Source organism: Lycorma delicatula, chromosome 2, assembly GCF_047948215.1.
Source record: "Lycorma delicatula isolate Av1 chromosome 2, ASM4794821v1, whole genome shotgun sequence".
NCBI lineage: Eukaryota > Metazoa > Arthropoda > Insecta > Hemiptera > Fulgoridae > Lycorma > Lycorma delicatula.
In genome coordinates this window covers 90,303,119-90,323,256 of record NC_134456.1, presented here as the reverse complement: position 1 = coordinate 90,323,256, position 20,138 = coordinate 90,303,119, and the positions used below count along the sequence as shown (strand labels likewise).

Here is a 20,138-nt window from a genome sequence, read left to right as displayed (position 1 = left end):
ATCAGTAAATTTAAAAAAATAATAAATTAATTAATAAAACAGTTGAAAAGAAGAACAAAAACTAGGATACTGTTGTACTGATAGAAATAAAGAAAAGGAATCGAAACTGCAATGGACTAACAGGAATGAATGAATTCTTTATTGCAATAGAAGGAATGAACAGCGGAAATCACAAGAAATGAAGAAAAAGGTAGAACTGGATTACATCAAGCTCGAGAAATCCTCTGGGGAGATGATAAAGACATACTAACCCAAAAGTATTGAGATAAATCTGTTGTCTAATGCAACTGACGGCAATTTTGTTATTTTGTCTGCGATGTACATTTATCTTACTATAGTATTAAAACAAAATTAATGTAATCTATTTTAAAGGACGCTTCTTAAATAAATTCTTTATGTCGTGAAATGAAACTGGAACTAACAATGGAAAAAAGGAAAGCCCAAACTAGATTGGGTTAATTCTACTAAGTGGGTTTTTACTAAGACGTTTTTATAAATAAAACCATACCATTTGTATTATACAGAATAATTTGAAAATTATTCTTTTAATTGTAATATAAAAAAAAATCAATATTTCATTGTAAGTAACAAAATAAATAAACATCTGTAAAGAGAACTCTATCTCCTTGACTCTTTCAATATCTTGCTCTACAAAAACCTATATTACACCCGGAAAAGATAAGATAAAAAACTGAACATTTTTAAAAATTCTAAACGAAAAGCAGCACTAATAATGATTTTTTAAGAGTTTTTTTTTAACAAGTAATTCGAAATCAGTCAGGTTATAAAATCCCATAAGTACTAGAATGCAAACTCAGTTGTTCAACAGTTTATCAATAAGTCAGGTCAAGTAGTCCGACCTACTATCCTAGTCTCACTATATCGGAATACGTATGCATAGTCTTCACATTTATCCTGGAAGAGTGTACCTCAAAGCAAAATTATTTAATACTTGAAAAATATAGTGGTATTAAACCCTTTATTTTGAAAAAAAAATCAAAATAAGGATTACTGAGGTCAAATAATTCCAACGAAGTAGACCTTAACGGATAAAGAGCCAGCTTATAAAACTTTTCGATAATTTCATCGTAACGATACCCAACTACATTGACATTTTTAGTATAAATTCGCTCCGACTCGCAGAAGAGGGTATACAGTATTTATTGATAACGAGTTGGTAAGTGTTATTATCATGACCTAACGCGCAAAAAAAGCAGTTGTGGAAACTACAACCGTATAAATTTTTGAAAGATAAAATTTGCTTCGATGAAATTTTGTCAGCACTAAAAATGAAATTTTAATATAAAACAAGAAAAGAAGCTAAGGAGTATCTATTTAAAAAAAAAATCTGCTGTGGATACCATATGACTGACTTCCTTGTACGCCTATTAAATTGCATACATACATTTTTTTAAAATGAGTACATAATTTTTTTTTGTCTTCGGCCATTTGACTGGTTTGATGCAGTTCTCCAAGATTTCCTATCTAGTGCTAGTCGTTTCATTTCGATATACCCCCTACATCCTACATCCCTAACAATTTGTTTTACATACTCCAAACGCTGCCTGCCTGCACAATTTTTTCCTTCTGCCTGTCCCTTCAAATTTAAAGCGACTATTCCAGGATGCCTTACAAGTCTGCCTACGAGTGGCCTACAAGTCTGTCTCTTCTTTTAACTGTATTTTTCCAAATGCTTCTTTTTTCATCTGTTTGCCGCAACACCTCTTCAACTTTATCCACCCATCTTATTTTTAACATTTTCCTATAGCACCACATTTCAAAAGCTTCTAATCTTTTCCTCTTAGGTACTCCAACCGTCCAAGTTTCACTTCCATATAAAGCTGCGCTCCAAGCATATACTTGCAAAATTATTTTCTGACGTTTAAATTAATTTTTGATGTAAGCAAATTATATTTCTGACTGAAGGCTCATTTCACCTGTACTATTCGGCATTTTATATCGCTCCTGCTTTGTCCATCTTTAGTAATTCTACTTCCCAAATAACAAAATTCTTGTACCTCCGTAATCTTTTCTCTTCCTATTTTTATACTCAGTGATCCATCTACATTACTTATAATACATTCCATTACTTTCGTTTTTTCCTTGCTATTTTCATGCGGTAGTTCTTGCGTAGGACTTCATCCGTCCGTTTATTGTTCCTTCTAAATTATTTTTACTCTCAGCTAGAATTACTATATCATCAGCAAATCGTAGCATCTTTATCTTTTCACCTTGTGCTGTTACTTCGGATCTAAATTGTTCTTTAACATCGTTAACTGCTAGTTCTAGGTAAAGATTAAAAAGTAACGTAGGTAGGGAACATCCTTGTCGGACTCCCTTTCTTATTACGGCTTCTTTCTAAGGTTCTTCAATTATTATTGTTGCTGTTTGGTTCCTGTAAATGTTAGTAATTGTTCTTCTATCTCTGTATTTGAACCCTAATTTTTTTAAAATGCTGAACATTTTATTCCAGTCTACATTATCGAATGCCTTTCCTAGGTCTATAAATGCCAAGTATGTTGGTTTGTTTTTCTTTAATTTTCTTTCTACTATTAATCTGAGCGCTAAAATTGCTTCCCTTGTCCCTATACTTTTCCTGAAACCAAATTGGTCTTCTCCTACCACTCCACTCCTCTTAATTCTTCTGTACAGTAATAAAATTTTATTTCATTAATAACTTCTAATATTTTTTCATATTTTTTTATTATTGTTATTACTGAATTATAATTTATTGTAAAAATTTTGTTACAATCAAAAGTTTTGATTGTAACAATTTTTGTTTACAGGGTTTTCTTAAATTTAAGATAACCCTGTTAAAAATAATTTTTTAAATATACGAACATATAAAGCAGTGGTTCCCAATCTTTACCGAGTCGCGGCGCCCTTTTTCATTTAAAATTTTTCCATGGCGCCCTACCCTAAGTAATAGTATGACTACTCGTAAGTAAGAGATAAAAATAAGTAAAACTCGTGTATGTTCATTATTTTTATACTTTATTAACATTAAATTAATAATTATATATGTCTTGGTTCAATTAATTATGAAGATTTTACAATATTTCGCGGCTCTCCGGGGCGCCGCGGCGCACAGTTTGGGAATCACTGATATAAAGTATATAAATCTCAACTTAAAATGTCTAAATTTAAAGAAGAATAAATGTAGCATTAATTTTTACCTAGTAAACCTTATTTTTAAAATTTATGTATTTTAGTTTCGTCTTTGATTAAAATTTAGGTAGGCCTAAAATCTGCTACCCTAATGAAGTAATTAAATTTATACAAAATAATAACAACTGATGAAGCATTTGAAAACTCTCTCTCAAGAGGAATGGTTAAACATACAATAAAATAAATAACGGTCTCGCTAAAAATATCCTATTTTTGAAGTTGGGTTTTAAAATATATATATAAAAATTATATAACGGTTAATAAAATATATATATAAAACAAATTATATAACGACGTAATTACGATAATTAGAAACGTTTTATTATTAATATATTAATCAGTTAATTACTGAAAATAATGTTTCTAATATGAAATATTGTTAATCTTTAAAGATTAATAAAAAAAATAATAACTCTCAATCTGATGGAGGGAGAACGGACTCCGTACTCCGTAATTCTTTGTCATATATTTGTAAATCAATTGAAGAGCGTTAAATTTATTGACCATTAATAACAATGAATCACTCACGATAGAATTATTAAAACAAAAAATTCTGCCGTCATTATTATTAGCGGTACTATTACAGTTAAAATCATTGATTTAAAATCCACAGCACAGTTTCTTACTTTCTGTAACACGTTTCTTATTTTCACACGTTATAACATTCATTAAAAAAAAAAAAATGAATACCGATACTCGTTTTTACCGGACAGTAAAAGATTGTCCACCATCACAGTCGTCAATTGGTCTTTTTTTTTTATATATTTCTTTTAAGACCATAATGAATCACTTTAGTTCATTTTTTTTTTTTTTGGCAAGTTCTTTCTTTTCTTGCTGATTTGTTGTTTTTCAGCTTTTCTTTTTTGCCAGTAATTTCTAAGGGTTTCAGATCTTCTTGCCCTTTCTTCTTCAGAGTACACCCGGCTTATTGTTTTCTTGGGTTTTGATAGGAATCTTGTTTCTTTATTTTTTAATTTCTCATAGTTTCCGGTTTTCGTTTTTAGGTTTTCACGGGTTATGTCTAATTCCTCCATGCCTTTCTGTACTTCGTATAACCAGTTCGGTCTGCTTTTCTTGTTCCAGAAAAGTTCGATTATCTGTTTGATAAGTCTGGTCTCTTCCATTCTGAAAATATGTCCTAGAAAGGAAATTCTCTTCTTTCTAAATTTATTAGTTATCGGGATGATAGTTTTGTAAATCTCTTCGTTTGGAATAATTCTCCAAATCCCGTCTTTTTTAATGTTTTTCCCGATGCATCGTCGTAGAATCTGTCTTTCAATCTTTTCCAGTTTGTCGGTAAACCTTGTCTGGGACGGTCCAAATATGGTTTCGCATCCGTAAAGTATTTCTGGTTGGATAATGTCTTATTTTTGTGTTTATGGACATGCATTTTTTGTTATAGATGTATGGTGTTTTTATTGTGGCTTTGATGAGTTTATTTATTCTTTCATTTCAGTTTGGATTTTGTTGGAGGTTGTGCGTGATGTTTTCCCCCAAATATTTAAAGCTTTCTACTAGTTCTATGTCATTATTGTTTATTTTTACTTTGCTTATGCATAGTGGGTCTCTCACTATAATTTTGGTTTTTTCGTATGAAATTTTTAGACCGATTTTTCCTGCAATCTCTTCCAGTGTTGACAGTTGGTATCTGGCCTCTTCTATATTTTGGGATAGTAGGGCTAAATCGTCCGCAAAGCCTAGGCAATTTACTGAGATAATTTTTCCAATTTTAACGTTGTCTTTATTTAATTTTTTCCACTCCCGTATTATAAATTCAAGGACACAGTTGAATAAAAGCTGTGACAGTCCATCTCCTTGTCTCAGTCCTGTTTTGATGTCGAATGGATCAGATATTTCTCCCCTGAATTTAACCTTGGATTTGGTATCCGTTAGTGTTAGTCCGATGATTTTGACTAGTTTTGGGTGAAGCCCTAAATTTCTCAGGATTTTTAGCAGGGATTCTCGATGTACACAATCATATGCTTTCTTGAAATCAATAAAAGTCACTACCAGTTGTTTATTCCTTAGTTTATGATACCTTATAATTAATTTTAAATTTAGAATTTGTTCTGGGCAGCCTCGTCATGGTCTAAATCCCCCTTGGTATTCCCCTAGTTCTTGTTCCAGTTGGTCTTTGATTCTGTTGTAAATTATTCTTGATAGAATTTTGTAAGTGCAATTTAGTAAGGAAATTCCCCTATAGTTGTCAGGGTTGGTTTTATCACCTTTTTTATGTAAAGGGTGGATTATTGCGGTTTTCCATTCTTCCGGAAATTCCTCTTTGTGCCATATTTTTACCATTTCTTTGTGGAGATTTCTGTGTACTTTTTCTGACGCGTTCTTCCATAAATCTGCAGTCAGGAAATTTTCTCCACTTGCTTTTTGTTTTTCATTTGCTTCAGAGCTATCTTTACTTCTGCTAATGTTGGTGGAAGGATGTTTTCTCTTGGTGTCTTAATCTGGGTATTTGTGTTTATTTCCAGAAGTTCTTTTGGTTCTTCACAATTCAGAAGTTTTCTAAAGCTTTCTCTCATGATATTGGCATTTTCTTTATCAGTGTGTGCCAGATTTCCTTCTGAATTTCTTAACATTAGTGTTGGGGCATTAAATGTAGTGTTCTTCAGTTTAAAGTTTTTGTAATACTGTCTTGTATTATTTTTATGGAAGTCTTCCTCAATCTGTTCTAGTAATTTCTTGTGATACTCCCTCTTTTGATTTCGGATTATTTTTTGTGCGAGTTTTCTTTGCATTCTTAGTTTTTGTTGGTTCTCTTCTGTCTTTCTTGATTGGAAGATCAACCAAGCCTTGTGTCTGTTTGCCAGTGCTTGATCACAAATAATGTTCCACCACTGGTGTTTCCTTTTTTTATCTGGCGGTGCAATTTCTGATGCTATTTCTTTTAGTTTTTCCACCAGAGCTTCTAGTTTGTTTTAGTCCCAAGTTGGTCTGTTTTTTCGGTGTATGTGACATTTCCTGTCATTTTATTCTGGTCATATTGCTTTTTAAATCTTTTGTCCCTTGCAGATTTTCTCCGTGGTGTCATTTTGATTTTAATTTTGATTAAGTGATGATCTGAGTCTACTTCCAAACCTCTCATCACTTTTACATTGTAGATCTCTTTGTGTGAATTATTTTTCCACACAGACATGGTCGAGTTGAAACTCTCCTAGTTTCCAGTTGGGACTTTTCCAGGTTTTCATTCTTTTGGCTTTTCTGGGTAGTCTGGTGAATTTAGATAAAAGGTCGTGATTTCTACAGTAATCCATCAGTCTTTGGCCATTTGCGTTTGTTCTTTTCTGTACAGGCCATTTACCAATGATATCTTGGTATCTTTTTTCCTTTCCCAACTGTGCATTGAAATCCCCTAATAGAATTTTGGTATGCCTTTTGTTTATTTTGGTAGTTATCTGGTCCAATAGGTTCCAGAAGTTTTCCACTTCCTTGGGGTTAGTCCTGTTTTTAATGTCTGTTGGTGCATGTGCGTTGATTAGTGTGTAGAATTTGTTTGCTGATTTTATCGTTAATGTTGCGATTCGGTCTGAGTACGCTTGAAAATCTATGACTGAAAAAAAATAAAATACTAAAAATAAAAATAAAAAAGTACAATACGAGTATTGTGTTTTTGACGATGAAACCTGTTCCAAACTGCGGGACATTTTTCATGACTTTTTTGCCAGGAATTCCTTGGTAGATTCTGAACCCTTGTGATTCGTAGTGTTCTTGTGTGGTATTTCTCATTTTTGTAATGCTAATATTACTATTTTCTGGTGTTCTAGTATGTTTGTGAGGTTTTTGAGTTTCCCTGTTTTCATTAGTGAATTAATGTTTAATGTCGCAAAGTAGTGGAACTGTTTTGTTTTAACTGTTTGTTTTTTGGGTGTATTCCGACGCTCCGATTCGTCTTTAGAAGTTTCTCTTATTTGTCCACCTCCCCAATTTGATGGTGAACTTCTCTGGTTATTACCAGAAGGGATATAGTTAGTAATAAAAGAACTTTACTTGAACTTTCTAGAATGTTTCTTTCCTGTGTTGTGGGCAAGACCACGAGTTTACAACTTTGGAGTATAGCCAAACAGGTTTGATTTCGATTTAGTTCACTTATGGATATCTCCAGTTCTCCATAAGCTATCCAGACCAACCACGTGGAGGCCCGAACGATTTTAAGAAAATAAGATTTTGTATTTGGAGAAGCTTTTAAAATCGTACCGAAATCACTTCGTCCCAATTGGTCTTTATAATTAGATTAAATTACTTGTTCCCAAAGTGTGAGACTTGGCGCCCTGTGGAGCCTTAATTTCCTCACAGGAACGCCGGGAAATATTACACAATCTTATTTCATTACTTAAAAAAAAACTGACAACAAAGTTGTAGGACTTTCCCGGAACGCCGCTAAGCCCCGCGTTCCGGGACGCAGGGCTTAGCGGCGTTCCGGGAAAGTCCTACAACTGTGGGCTGTTTCTGATAAACAGCTTACACACACATACATACACAACTTAATTTAAAATAATTATCGTTTTATTTAAATAAAATACTTTTCGTTTATTTAATTTAATGATTTTAACTAAAGTGCTCGCGCATGGTGGCCTACGTGAAGACAAAATTTGATTGGTTTTTTACTGATGTAATTGTATGCCGAGGTATTTATATCGGTGGGATCCCGGCCGAGGCCTGGCTGATGACTGTGACATGTAATCAGTTAGACGGTCTAAGGACGACCGCCGGTAAAGCCTCTCAGGGCTTGGAACGGAGAGGGTGGTGTGGCAACCGGTAACGTCACAAGATGGGTGTCTTCCCCCTACGGGGTTGGGAGTGCTCGCGCATACCGTAATTAATTCACGCGGATATGACGGTACTAGCGGCGAAGATCGACACTAACTAAACTAATGTAATTTCGCAACTTACATAGCACAGGTTTTGCTTGTACAGTCGGCAGATTGGTACAGCTGCGATGCTTAATGTACCAGGCACCGAGTCGACCGGGCGATCGGGTTAGAGACCCACCCAGACCGAGTAACTTTTTTACACTTTAAATATTATCCATTTATTTAATTCTACCGCTCACATGTGACGTCATAACTTAGCAGAGGACAAAAAATATAAGATATATATATTATATTTTTTGGGTTTACCTTTGTTAAGTTACATTTTTATTACTTGGGTCTACCTTTCAACAATACTACACATAAATAAAATTCCCAAAAATTTACTTTATATGGTTTAGAAGGCAGTAGTGAAATGAATTTACGATAGTTTTATTCTACAACTGACCTGAATAAACGTATTATAGACACGTTAATTTACAGAAATTTGAGCACTTATCTCTTTATATATACAATGATAGACTACATAAATTATACCATATAATTTATATAACTTCTGTACTTACTTTCATCATTGAAAGAAAAAGTTTCAGTTTTACTTTTATTACTGACACATAGTTGATAAGTAGGCGTAAATATAAATGTTCTCATCGAACACGTGATCAAAATTAACGTTATATCTGGAACAAAAAAAAAAAATTAGAAATTTTATGAACAAAATGTATTCAAACAAAATATAAATATATAGACTTTATACCGCTACTGAGCAAAGTTATTTTATTATAAAAAAATGAAATGCACAATGGTAATAAGTTGGAAGGTTATCTAGCGATTTAACATACTGCAATAAACTTGTCATATATATCTTTGCCAGTTTGAAGCTTAAAAATTCCATTCTTAGTAACAGTAAAAAATTGAGACGATTCTATTTTAATTTCCATTCTTTTTTCTGTTACTTATTTTTTTTAAAAACCAAAGGAAAATTAGCTTTTTGACTCAAATTTATGTTCTTATGAAACGCAGAAAAGAAAATTCTAAGAATACTTTTTATTAACTGTTTGATAACCAATCTTTTGTCATTGCTGTCGCTTAATTTGGACGATTCCAGGCTAATTATGTCTCCAAAAAGTGATTAGCCAAAAGTGAATATAACTGTTGATCAAAAAACTTTTTGAAGCGTTTTTACTGGGAAAGATGTAATTTATTATCGGGCTGATAGATATCGGTAATCGAGTGTGTTTGATTTGAAGTGTAATAATGAATCTTATATCCGGTCATCGGTTTGATAATACAGGTGTCCCAAGAGGTGCTGGCCTATCTTAAGAGACTGATTACAGGATATCAAAATAAAGAAAAACGCAACAGTTTTAAAAAAAAGTTTTTTAGTTTTAGTAAAAAGCAGTTTAAAGAAAAAGACAACAGTTTTAGGACTTTCCCATCACGCGGCAATTTATAAATGTTAATGATATATTTAAAAAATCCCACGTTATTCTTAGTAGATAATAATATTGACTTGAGGTTGAAACCACAAATTTAGAATCTGGATTACTAAAAAATGCTTCTTTTTCAACTACTTTAAATATTAAAATCGTTTTTAGCACCTTTGATAATGTATAAATTAATTTTTTACACGAAGATATTTATTACTTTTTGCGCAAACCCCAAAGTGGGAGTCAAAGTTCACTTTTATAAAAAATCTTTTTTTAAAGGAGTCTTGAGTACAATAACAAAGAGAAAGAAAAAAAGGTTTAAAAAATGCATGAATCTTGTTTTTAAAGTAGTCTCGACTACAATAAAAAAGGGAAAAAATAAAATTTATAAGAAATGTATAACTTTTGTTTGGGTCCAACTGCTTGGTAGGATTTGGGGCTACCAGTTTAGTAAAGATTAATTTATATGAGTAATTAGACAACAGTAGATGAAACCACAATGAAAAATAACAATAATAGCGATCACAAAAAAGTTTAGAGTATTTTTTTACGGTAAGGGTGCGATTTTGTAAAAATGGTTTTTGCAAATATTTTGTTTTAATTGTCAAAAAATGTGCCTATGAAAAATATGATCTTAATCAGGCGAAATCTCGAGATGAGGGTGACCTTACCTCATCCTCACCCCATTGACCTTTTAATGGCATCAATGCCCCATATATAGAAGTAATCTGACCAAATTTGGTCAAAATCAGTCCAGTAGTTCTGAACATGTAAGGTGATTTATATGCCAACACCGAACACATATTTATACGTACATTAATATCCGGAAAATTTCCATTCGGTTTTTTGGGTTCCTTAGGTGTCAAAACTTCAAAATCCGGTGAAAACCGCATATGCCCAAATTGGACCGATTACAATACTTTCCCTTCTAGAGCTATAGATCTACTATAGTGCTGTCTGGACGGGAAAGTAAAAGTTAACGTGGACAAACGCCCGATATGGCTTTATTTTCGTTCTGTCCACAATTTTCGTTTTTTTTTCAATATAAATTGGTATCTTAAGAACGGATTTCATATTTTCATTGAATTTTATGTACATATATCCAACAAAATCTACAAAATAAAAAGTTTGAAGTGTTTACTGTGAAATTCGAAAATGACAGCTATTGTTATTTTTTAATCGTTAATATACCTCTGTAAACATTATTTTTTTTTTAATGCTTTTATTTACACTCGCATCAACAATTATAGTCATTAGCGACTACAGTAACACTATCATGTATTCTTATATAAAACAACAAAAATAATCAATAAAGAAACAGGAACAATAAATAATAAATATAGACAAGTGACAACAATAAACACAAAATAAAATACATAACTCAGACAAAAAGCACTAAATCATCGTATTCTTCATTCCACTGTAGGAGAGGAACCGCAACAAACGATTTACACCTTCGTTCTGGTTTAATAGAAATTTCATATCCGAACCCAGGTCTAAGTTTTGTCGGATAGTTCCAAAGATTAGGCAATCAAAGAGCAGATGGTACACGGACCATTTGACCATACAAGCCTCACAGATCTTCTGAGGAGAGCCAAGTAGGTGAGCGTGGGTAAGCCTGGTATGTTCAATCCTTAGCCGAGTTAAGATGACTTGGTCTCTTCTGTTGCTCGGGGAAAGAGGTTTCTCGAGCACATTCTCCCGGATGTTATGAAATGCCGTGGGAGGAATCAGCAGCCAGAATCTATTCCACTGCCCCCGCAATTTTACACGGATTGATCTCATGAAGTCTCTCTCACATGCCGATTGTACTCGGATGCCGTTTATTGCAGCTCTCTTGGTAGCCTCATCGGCCTGTTCGTTCCCGAGGAAGCCACAATGGCCAGGGGCTCATACCAGTACCACAGTCTTATTTATCCTTGAAAGGATAAATAGAATAATCTGGAGGATGTATTCAGAACGTTTGCAGTTCAAGCTCTCAAGTACACTCCTATAATATTAATTTTATTAAATAATGTTTTACCAGATAAAATATTAAAATTTTTATTGTGAATAAACTGACCAGTCATTTGTTCAAATCGGTTAATGAACAGCTGAGATATGGATGACATTTTTAAAGTGGATCGCTAAATGCATTGAATTATATGCCTTTTTTTACGCACAAAGTAAAAAATAGGTGTATGAATTCCTTTGATTTTTCACGATTTAAGTCTATTAGATGCATTTGTTAACGTTAAACCACCTAAAGAGTAAAAATTTTAAATTTTAATTAAAACTAAAAATAAATATTTTATTTTTATGCTTTGACGGCATTTACCTATTTTAACTGTTGAAATGTCCTTCCTTTTTGTGGTTTTTACATGACTTTTTATCATTATAAGAAGGTAATTAACTAATATATCATTCATGTATACCTGTCTGATAAAAAAAGATTGGTTACAAACCAAAGTTAAAAAATAACTGTTTCTTACTAAAACATTGTTAAATATTTACAAATAATTTGTATATATTGAAGAAATTTGTTCATTCCTTTTAAATACTTCAGTATTCTAACACATTGCTACTTGGTAAAGAAACATGTAAATATTACATTTAATACTTATTGTATAATATTTCTTAATTTAAAAATATATATTTTAAAATTGAAAGGCTGCCAATCTATTAGGATATAACCATAAACGGTTTACACAAGTTTAATGATGATTCCACTGTATAAATATAAAAGGTAATTATTAAACAGGATTAGAAAAATACAAGTATTCATTAGCAGTTCAAAAAAGTGACTTACTAATTGGATTTATGTAGATAAAATTTGAGATAAGCTTTTCAAGCATATTTATGATTGCTAAACGTACAGGCAACATTTCCATAAATGATAATTAGAGTGATTTTTTAGGCCTGTTACCCAATTTTAAATGTAATTTAAGAAAGGAAAATTTTGGTAGAATAAAAAAAATGTATTTGTTACTTACAAAATTGATTTAATAAAAAGGTATTACTTACATAATTGTTAAAGAATATGCTCAAAATGCCCACCCCTTGTGGTTATACACGCACGGACTGTTTTCAGCATATTAGCAGAAACCTTTTTAAGAGTTGCATTGGAAATATTCGTGATTAAGTCTGTAATACTGACTTTAAGTTCATCAATAGTGTGAGGATTGTTTTTGAAGCCTTCCGACTTAATATAGCCACACAAAAAGTAGTCAGGAGATGTGAGGTCTGGGGACCTTGGAGGCCATAACCCCTTGCTTATTATTCGATAATCAAACAACTCTTGCAGAAAATCCATGGTTTCTCGAGACGTGTGGCATGTAGCGCCGTCTTGCTGAAACCAGCATTACCGTTCTTGAGGTTCCAGGAGTGACACAGATTGGCGCACAATATTCCTGTATACTTCACCATTTACTGTCTGTTCGAAGAATATGGGTCAGACTATACGATGATGAGATATCGCACACCAATTTTTTCAGGATGCAAAGATTTGTCTTGTAAAGCGTTAGGATTTTCAACCGCCTAAATTCGACAGTTTTGACTGTTCACATAACCATCGAGATGGATCCAAGCTTCAACGCTAAAGAACTCTGTGTTTAAAAATTCGATTCCGTTATCGTTTATGAGAGACCTAAACCAACGGCAATATTGCAATCGCTTGTTTAAATCTGGAGGCTGAAGCTCTTGGACTAATCATACACGATACGGATACAATTTCAATTTTTTAGCGGCTTTCTGAACACTCGAATATGACAAACCGACTTGCGTGGAAAGTTTTCGTAAACTTTTCCGTGGAGAAATGAGCAATCTTGTTTTCACATTCTCTAAAACGTCATCTGTCAAGCGAGTTGGTCGACCGCTACGTTTTCTGTCGCAAAAACTACCTTTCCCTCGGAATCGGTTTGCTAGCCTAGAAATTGACATTTTTTTCTGGCGGAGGAACACCAACAAATTTAATTTGAAATGATTCTTTTACACTCGCGTACGATTTCGTAGCAAAATATTGTTCAAGAATGAAAACTCGTTGTTCTATGGTAAAAGACACTCTGTTCGTAACACGACCGGAAACGGCACAAACGTTTACACAGCTCAAGGAGAATCAACTCACACTGCCATATCTATACCGGTTGAGTAGCGCTACCAACTTCGTATCGCAAAACAAAATTTCCTTTTCACAGAAAAAAATTACCAGACATTAACAATTGAGTAACAGGACTAAAAAATCACCCTGACAATGGTAGGCCTATTATCCGCCACAATTTTCCGGATATGTAACTGAACTGCTTTTACAGCGTCTCACGAAGAAACTTTCAGGACATGTTCTACTGGTGAAAATAATAGGTTTCCAAACTTAGGTCTTCAAACTCATTATTATTTTTATTTTATTCGCTGTATTTACATTAATTTTTTCATAATAAAATTCTTTACAAGTTTTTTTAGTAAATCTCCGCATTTATTAGTAATTTAAAAAAACTATTGTACTACAAACCTAAAATATTTGTTTTTTGACACCGAATTTTTAAGTCGGATATCATAAAAACTACCAGAGTTACAGACCTATTTTATCCTACTCCCCAGCTCAGATTATATAAAAAGGCACCAACTTTACTCCTTAATTTGGGTCCAAAAATTAGAATAGGGCTTCTTTTTATTAGAAGAGTTGAAATCCGGGCGAAATCTTTCGCTAGCCGTAACTCGAAAGCAAAGCGTTTTCAGACTTATTTAATTAATTAAATTTTTTCATTATTTTCACCAGTAGAACGTGTCCTGAAAGTGTCTCCGTTTTTTCGCGGGACACCTGTATCTGCATTAGGTAATTTAAAAATATCTGATGTTGACACCACATGACTTCCTTGTACGCCTATTAAATTACATATTTTTATTATTAACTACGGTATTCTTTTATTTTTTCACATTTTTTTTATTATCGAATTAAGTTGTCGATCATACGACAACTTCCAGGACTTTACATACAAAGAATACAGGTCAGAATTACAAGAACGAGAACGACAGATACAGGAATATAGAGGTAATCTTCAACAATCTCTTTCTAAGCATGGACAAACTAACACAATTACACCGGGCATGGGCCTGGCCGAACCAGATAACGGATAAAAAAAGGATTTAGTGGCTTATTGTAAAACCTTTTTTACAATCAGAGGTTAATATTATTAATAACTCAATATATTTAAATTAAAAAAAAAGAAAAGGAAATGAAGTCGGATTCGAACCGATGTGCCTTCCCCTTGTAAGATCCTAATATTTCAATAATTAAAATTTTATTGGGCTAAATCTCTGCAACCAATGAAAATAAGTGGCACTATGATACATCGTTGAAAAGCTCTCAGTGAGAGCTTATTACTGTAGTTAAGAAAAAATAAAAAATCCAAATTTTTTGTATTTTGGGCGTATTTGGACACTTTTGTTCCAGTCGTATCAATCAAAAAGGGAGATGCAAAATTAGATTTTACAACAGTCCTAAATCCAAAATTTCAATATTCTATGGCTAATCGTTTTTGAGTTATGCGATACATACGTTCGTACAGACGTCACGCTGAAACTAGTCAAAATGGATTCACGGATGGTCAAAATGGATATTTCCGTTGAAATCTGAAAACCGAAGTTTTTCAGGATCACAATACTTCCTTTACTTCATACAAGGATGTAAAAATAAATAAATAGTTGAAAACATTTACAGAAATTCGCTTTCTAATCGTATGAGTATAAACTGAAACGGTTAAAAGTTATATTAATTTATAATTCGAAAGTAATGAAATGTCGTAGAAATAATGAAGATGGACCACTGAATGTGAAAATTGGAAGAGAAAAGATTTTGGAGGCAGAAGAATTTTGTTATTTGGGAAGTAGAATGACCAAAGATGGACGAAGCAGGAGTTATATAAAATGCCGAACTGCACAGACGAAACGACCTTTCAATCAGAAATAAAATTTTTTTACATCAAAAATTAATTTAAATGTCAGGAAAAGATTTTTGAAAGTATATGTTTGGAGCGTCGCTTTATATGGAAGTGATACTTGGACGATCGGAGTACCTGAGAAGAAAAGATTAGAAGCTTTTGAAATGCGGTGCTATAGGAGAATGTTAAAAATCAGGTGGGTGGATAAAGTGACAAATGAAGAGGTGTTGCGGCAAATAGATGAAGAAAGAAGCATTTGGAAAAATATAATTAAAAGAAGAGACAGACTTATAGGCCACATTAAGGCATCCTGGAATAGTCGCTTTAATATTAGAGAGTCAGGTAGAAGGAAAAAATTCTGCAGGCAGGCAACGTTTGGAATATGTAAAACAAATTGTTAGGGATGTGGGATGTAGAGAGTATACCGAAATGAAACGACTAGCACTAGATAGGGAATCTTGAAGAGCTGCATTAAACCAGTCAAATGACTGAAGACAAAAAAATTTATAAAACATAAAGGTGGTGCTTTTATGAACCTATGTGCTTTTTTACAAAATTTTTCAACCGTATTATTTTTTGAGTCTAAAAACCATATAGGAAATACAATTTTTTTCATCAAGTCCAACCTCATTAAAGCACATTATAGCTTCATAAATAACTTTCTTCACACTCATTTGATTTTTTCGAAAATTAAGTAAATCAATTCTTATAGTATAGAACGTAACCTACCAAACCTATGATTAGTCTGCATGATTACAAGCTAAACCTTTCTTGAAACTGTTATAAAGTCAAATAGAGTTCAAAATACACACACGCCCGCACGCACGCACACATAAAAAGAGAGAGAGAGAGAGAGAGAGAGACAACCTTAGCAATTATTTTTGATGTATTATTAGTTCTGTTCGATAATTTAGGAATATAGGCCTTGAAGAGAGCCCCTACAGGCTAACACTATTAAATTACTATAATTTTAATCTGTTGAAGAAATTATATATTTCCATCACATAATTATATTTTGCAGCAACTTCGTTACGATTTAAACTCTAATAATCAGCTATCATCCAAATACGTATAAAGCAACTTTTTTTTTTTCATGCCTGACGTATGAAGCAGCTAAAACGATTTCAATTAAGATATTAGATTCTATTTGAATTAAGGGATCCTATCAAGATTTAAGTTGAATTTCTATGCAGATTTATCATTTTATTGATGACTTCTAGTATTATTATTCAAATGACTACCAATTAGAATTATTAAGTAAGTAAATAAATATTAAGTTCATGTATTGCAGTTAGAAATTTTTATGAGCACACCATATCTCTAAAATATACTTTTCTCGAAGTTATTTATTTAAATATCCATTAAAATATTGAAACATTCTATTCTGTAATTTGTAATCCAGTTTCGTTAATATCCTAAATTTGTTTTTACCTGAATATGAATTAAGTAAAAAAAAATTCAAAATATTTGACCCGCATAATTTTTTTTATCTTCATTTAATTTATGTTCTAGCTTTAATTTTTATAAAATTGACAAATTTATATGATTATTATACTACTTCGTAGAAAAAAACCTCTAATTTTTTTTATGAGTACAGATTCAACTGCTATGGTCACTAGCTCAAATGGACAGTTTAGCCTATGAAAAATGTCATGCCTAATCGGGATCCGAGACCTCCGGATGAAAAGCCGAGACGCTACACCCCGCCAAGGAGATCGGCTGTATGTTTTTTGTAGGTAACTTAAAGAGAAGATTCTTTAAATATAATTACTGGAATGATTTTTACGTAGGTCAATAATGATATTTTTTCAATTTTTACTTCCTTGTACGAAGTAAAGGAAGTATTGTGATCGCGAAAAATTTCGGTTTTCAGATTTCAACGGAAATACCCATTTAGCCCATCCGTGAATCCATTTTGCCTAGTTTCAGCGTGACGTCTGTTCGTGTGTATGTATCTCGCATAACTCAAAAACGATTAGCTGTAGAATGTTGAAATTTTGGATTTAGGACTGTTCTAACATCTAGTTGTGCACCTCCCTTTTTGATTGCAATCGACTGGACCAAAGAAGCCAAAATCTAAAAAAATCTGGATTTTCGACTTTTTCTTAATAGTAGTAATCAGCCCTCATTGAGAGCTTTTCAACGATATATCATAAGTGGTACTTATTTTCATTGTTCCAGATTAATAGCAAAATAAAGTTTTAATTAATGAAATATTTGGATCGAACAAGGGGAAGGCACATCGGTTCGAATCCGACTTCATCTCCTTTTTTTACATTTGATTTTAATTTAAATATATTGATTTATTAATAGTTATTAACCTCTGATTGTAAAAAAAATTTGTATATGTAATTTAATACGTGTACAAGGGAGCCACTGGAGGGTGCTGTCAGGAACGGCATAGCCGGGTCTGATATTGCCTCCCAGGGGAATAGAGGCACTGGCACCCTCAAGGCCGTGTTATACGGGATCGTGGGTCGAGCCTTGAGAGGAAGGGAGTAATATGGTGTCCACATCAAATTTTTACTATTGCTGTCATTCCTTACCAGTGAATCCTCAATGATGTACTATTGCACTATTGATCAATGATATACTAGATGTTCAACAAAAAAAAATCTGCGGGGTTTCAGGAACGAATATAGTTTTTATTTTACAGAATTTTTAGTGTTTATAAGTAATCTTGAAGCGACAAAAATTAAGTTTTAGTTTATACATTTTCCCTCAGAAAGCAAGGTGCGTATACTAGTTTGCAGAAACAAAATCAGTAACTGTCGTACAAAGAAATTATACGAGAGTTCATCGCAGAAATTCTCCAACTGACAAAAACATACATAAGTGTGTGAACATCAGAAACCGAAAGAGTTCTGAAAGGACACTCACCAGGTACGCCAATAAAGCAAGTACCAAAAGTCAGAACTTTTGGTACTGAAGTTTACTGGTTTTGGACTTCAGGGAAGTCCAAAACATTCAGTTTTTAGTGTTAGTCGTCAACTACCGTTCCTAAAGGCATTATTCATGATATTGCTCGAAGCGATTGAAACTTCGTGTTTGTTAACTGCAGTTTATCCGTGAAATTACATTTAACGATAGGCCACAAACAGTTCATTTGTAACAACCATGCTATAATTCATTTCTGCTGATGAAAACTACCTGTAGCTTATTTTATTTTCTGATAAAGTAACATTTCATGTTGATGGAGTCGTGAATCGTTAAAATTGTCGAATACGAGGCTCAGAAAACCCACACCAATAGATAGAATTCATTCGAAACTGTCCAAAAGTGAATGCCTCGTGTGGTAACATGCATAATCGAATTTTTAGCTCATTTTTTTCAATGAGCAAACTATTACTCGGATATGTTAGAGAACTTTATGTTTCCGCAAACTTAAAATATGAAGGACCTAATTTTCTAGCAGACGGTTCTCAGACGGCTGGATATACAGAGAAGCTCACATCGCTTGACCTCGCAAAGTCATGATTTGACGCCGATGAATTTCTTCTTCTTTTGGGGCTTCGTAAAAGACATGGTGTAATAAGAAAAAAATCCAGTCACTTGACCACCTGCACCAAAGAATAACAGGAATCATGGAAGCGATTCCTGCAGACATGGTTGCAAGAGACTGAGGTTAATTATTAACGGTTTATTATGTGTAGGGCTATAAAAGATATATTTATTTGCACTGATAGATAAAAAACTTTAGACTTTGTACTTTCAAGTAATAAAAAACTACATTTGTAATTCTAAATATAATAAAATAAGTTTAATTTTATATCGCGAAGTTCTTTTTCGGACACCTGGTATAATCCTAGAGTTCGAAATATTTTTACGTGAAAATTCAAAAAGCCTTGTCGGAAAATATAGATTAGAAAATAATATACTCGTATATTCCTGAATTTCAGCTAGTTTATACTACACTAAGCCGTTTCTCCTAAGTATTAAGGATGTAGCTACTTTTAAATACAAGGAGGTTGTTCCTCCGTACTTTATCATACGGAATGTGTTTTTATTTTGTAGGAAATACAAAGTTTAAATAAAATATAAATAAAAATTCAAAATAAAATAACCTTTAAAAACTGACATTAATAATTAAAAAAATTACACTTTTTCATTTCTTTAAATTTCGACATTCTGAAGTCGGCCTATTAAATTATTGATAATTTAATACTTTATACCTCTATAATCTTTAATAACTCTATATTCCCAGCTATAGCTCTATTACCGATTGGAGGAACATATAGAGATCGGTAGAAATGGTGAACATCGACGTTTTTGTAAATGTCGGCTTTCAAGACCATCTTAGTACAAAAAGAATCCCTTTCGGCACGCCGGAAGTAGATTTCACCGGTGCTAAGTAGCGGATAAAAAGAGATTTCCACCTTAAATTTAAGAAAAACATCGAATTTATTCAATACGACAATAACATCGAATTTACATGTGAAAAAGATTTCACATGTTTAGCATACCACTGGCCCCATCTTCTTACAATTCCAGCAACATTTTGGTCATACCTTACCGTAAGGGTTGCTCATATCAAAAACTGTTTCACAAGAAAGAGGACTAACGCCCACTTTAAACCGATTCGATACTGTGCCTATTAAGGGAGGTATGATTTTTTTTTTGTCTTCAAAACCCCATTTTTTTCCACCCCCTGGATCAATGGTTGGTGATATCAAAAACCTTTACTTAGATAAATTTTAGGCCCTTATCCAAAGAATAGTACGAACGTTAAACGAATTCGATATTTTACTTTATAAGAAAATTATAACGATATTTTGTTTTTTTCGAAAAAGCCCTTCCTTTTCCACCCC

General features: G+C 32.9%; 1 protein-coding gene across 3 annotated transcripts in view; it reads right to left on the bottom strand.

Moving 5' to 3' along the window:
- Window positions 1–20,138, bottom strand: part of LOC142318991 (bcl-2-related ovarian killer protein-like) — a 421,142-nt gene that overhangs the window by 377,967 nt on the left and 23,037 nt on the right. For all 3 annotated transcript variants that reach the window (XR_012755090.1, XM_075355752.1, XM_075355753.1), the window contains exon 2: window positions 8,555–8,668. The gene's annotated coding sequence lies outside the window, so the exon portion shown is untranslated. The remainder of the gene's footprint in view (window positions 1–8,554; window positions 8,669–20,138) is intronic.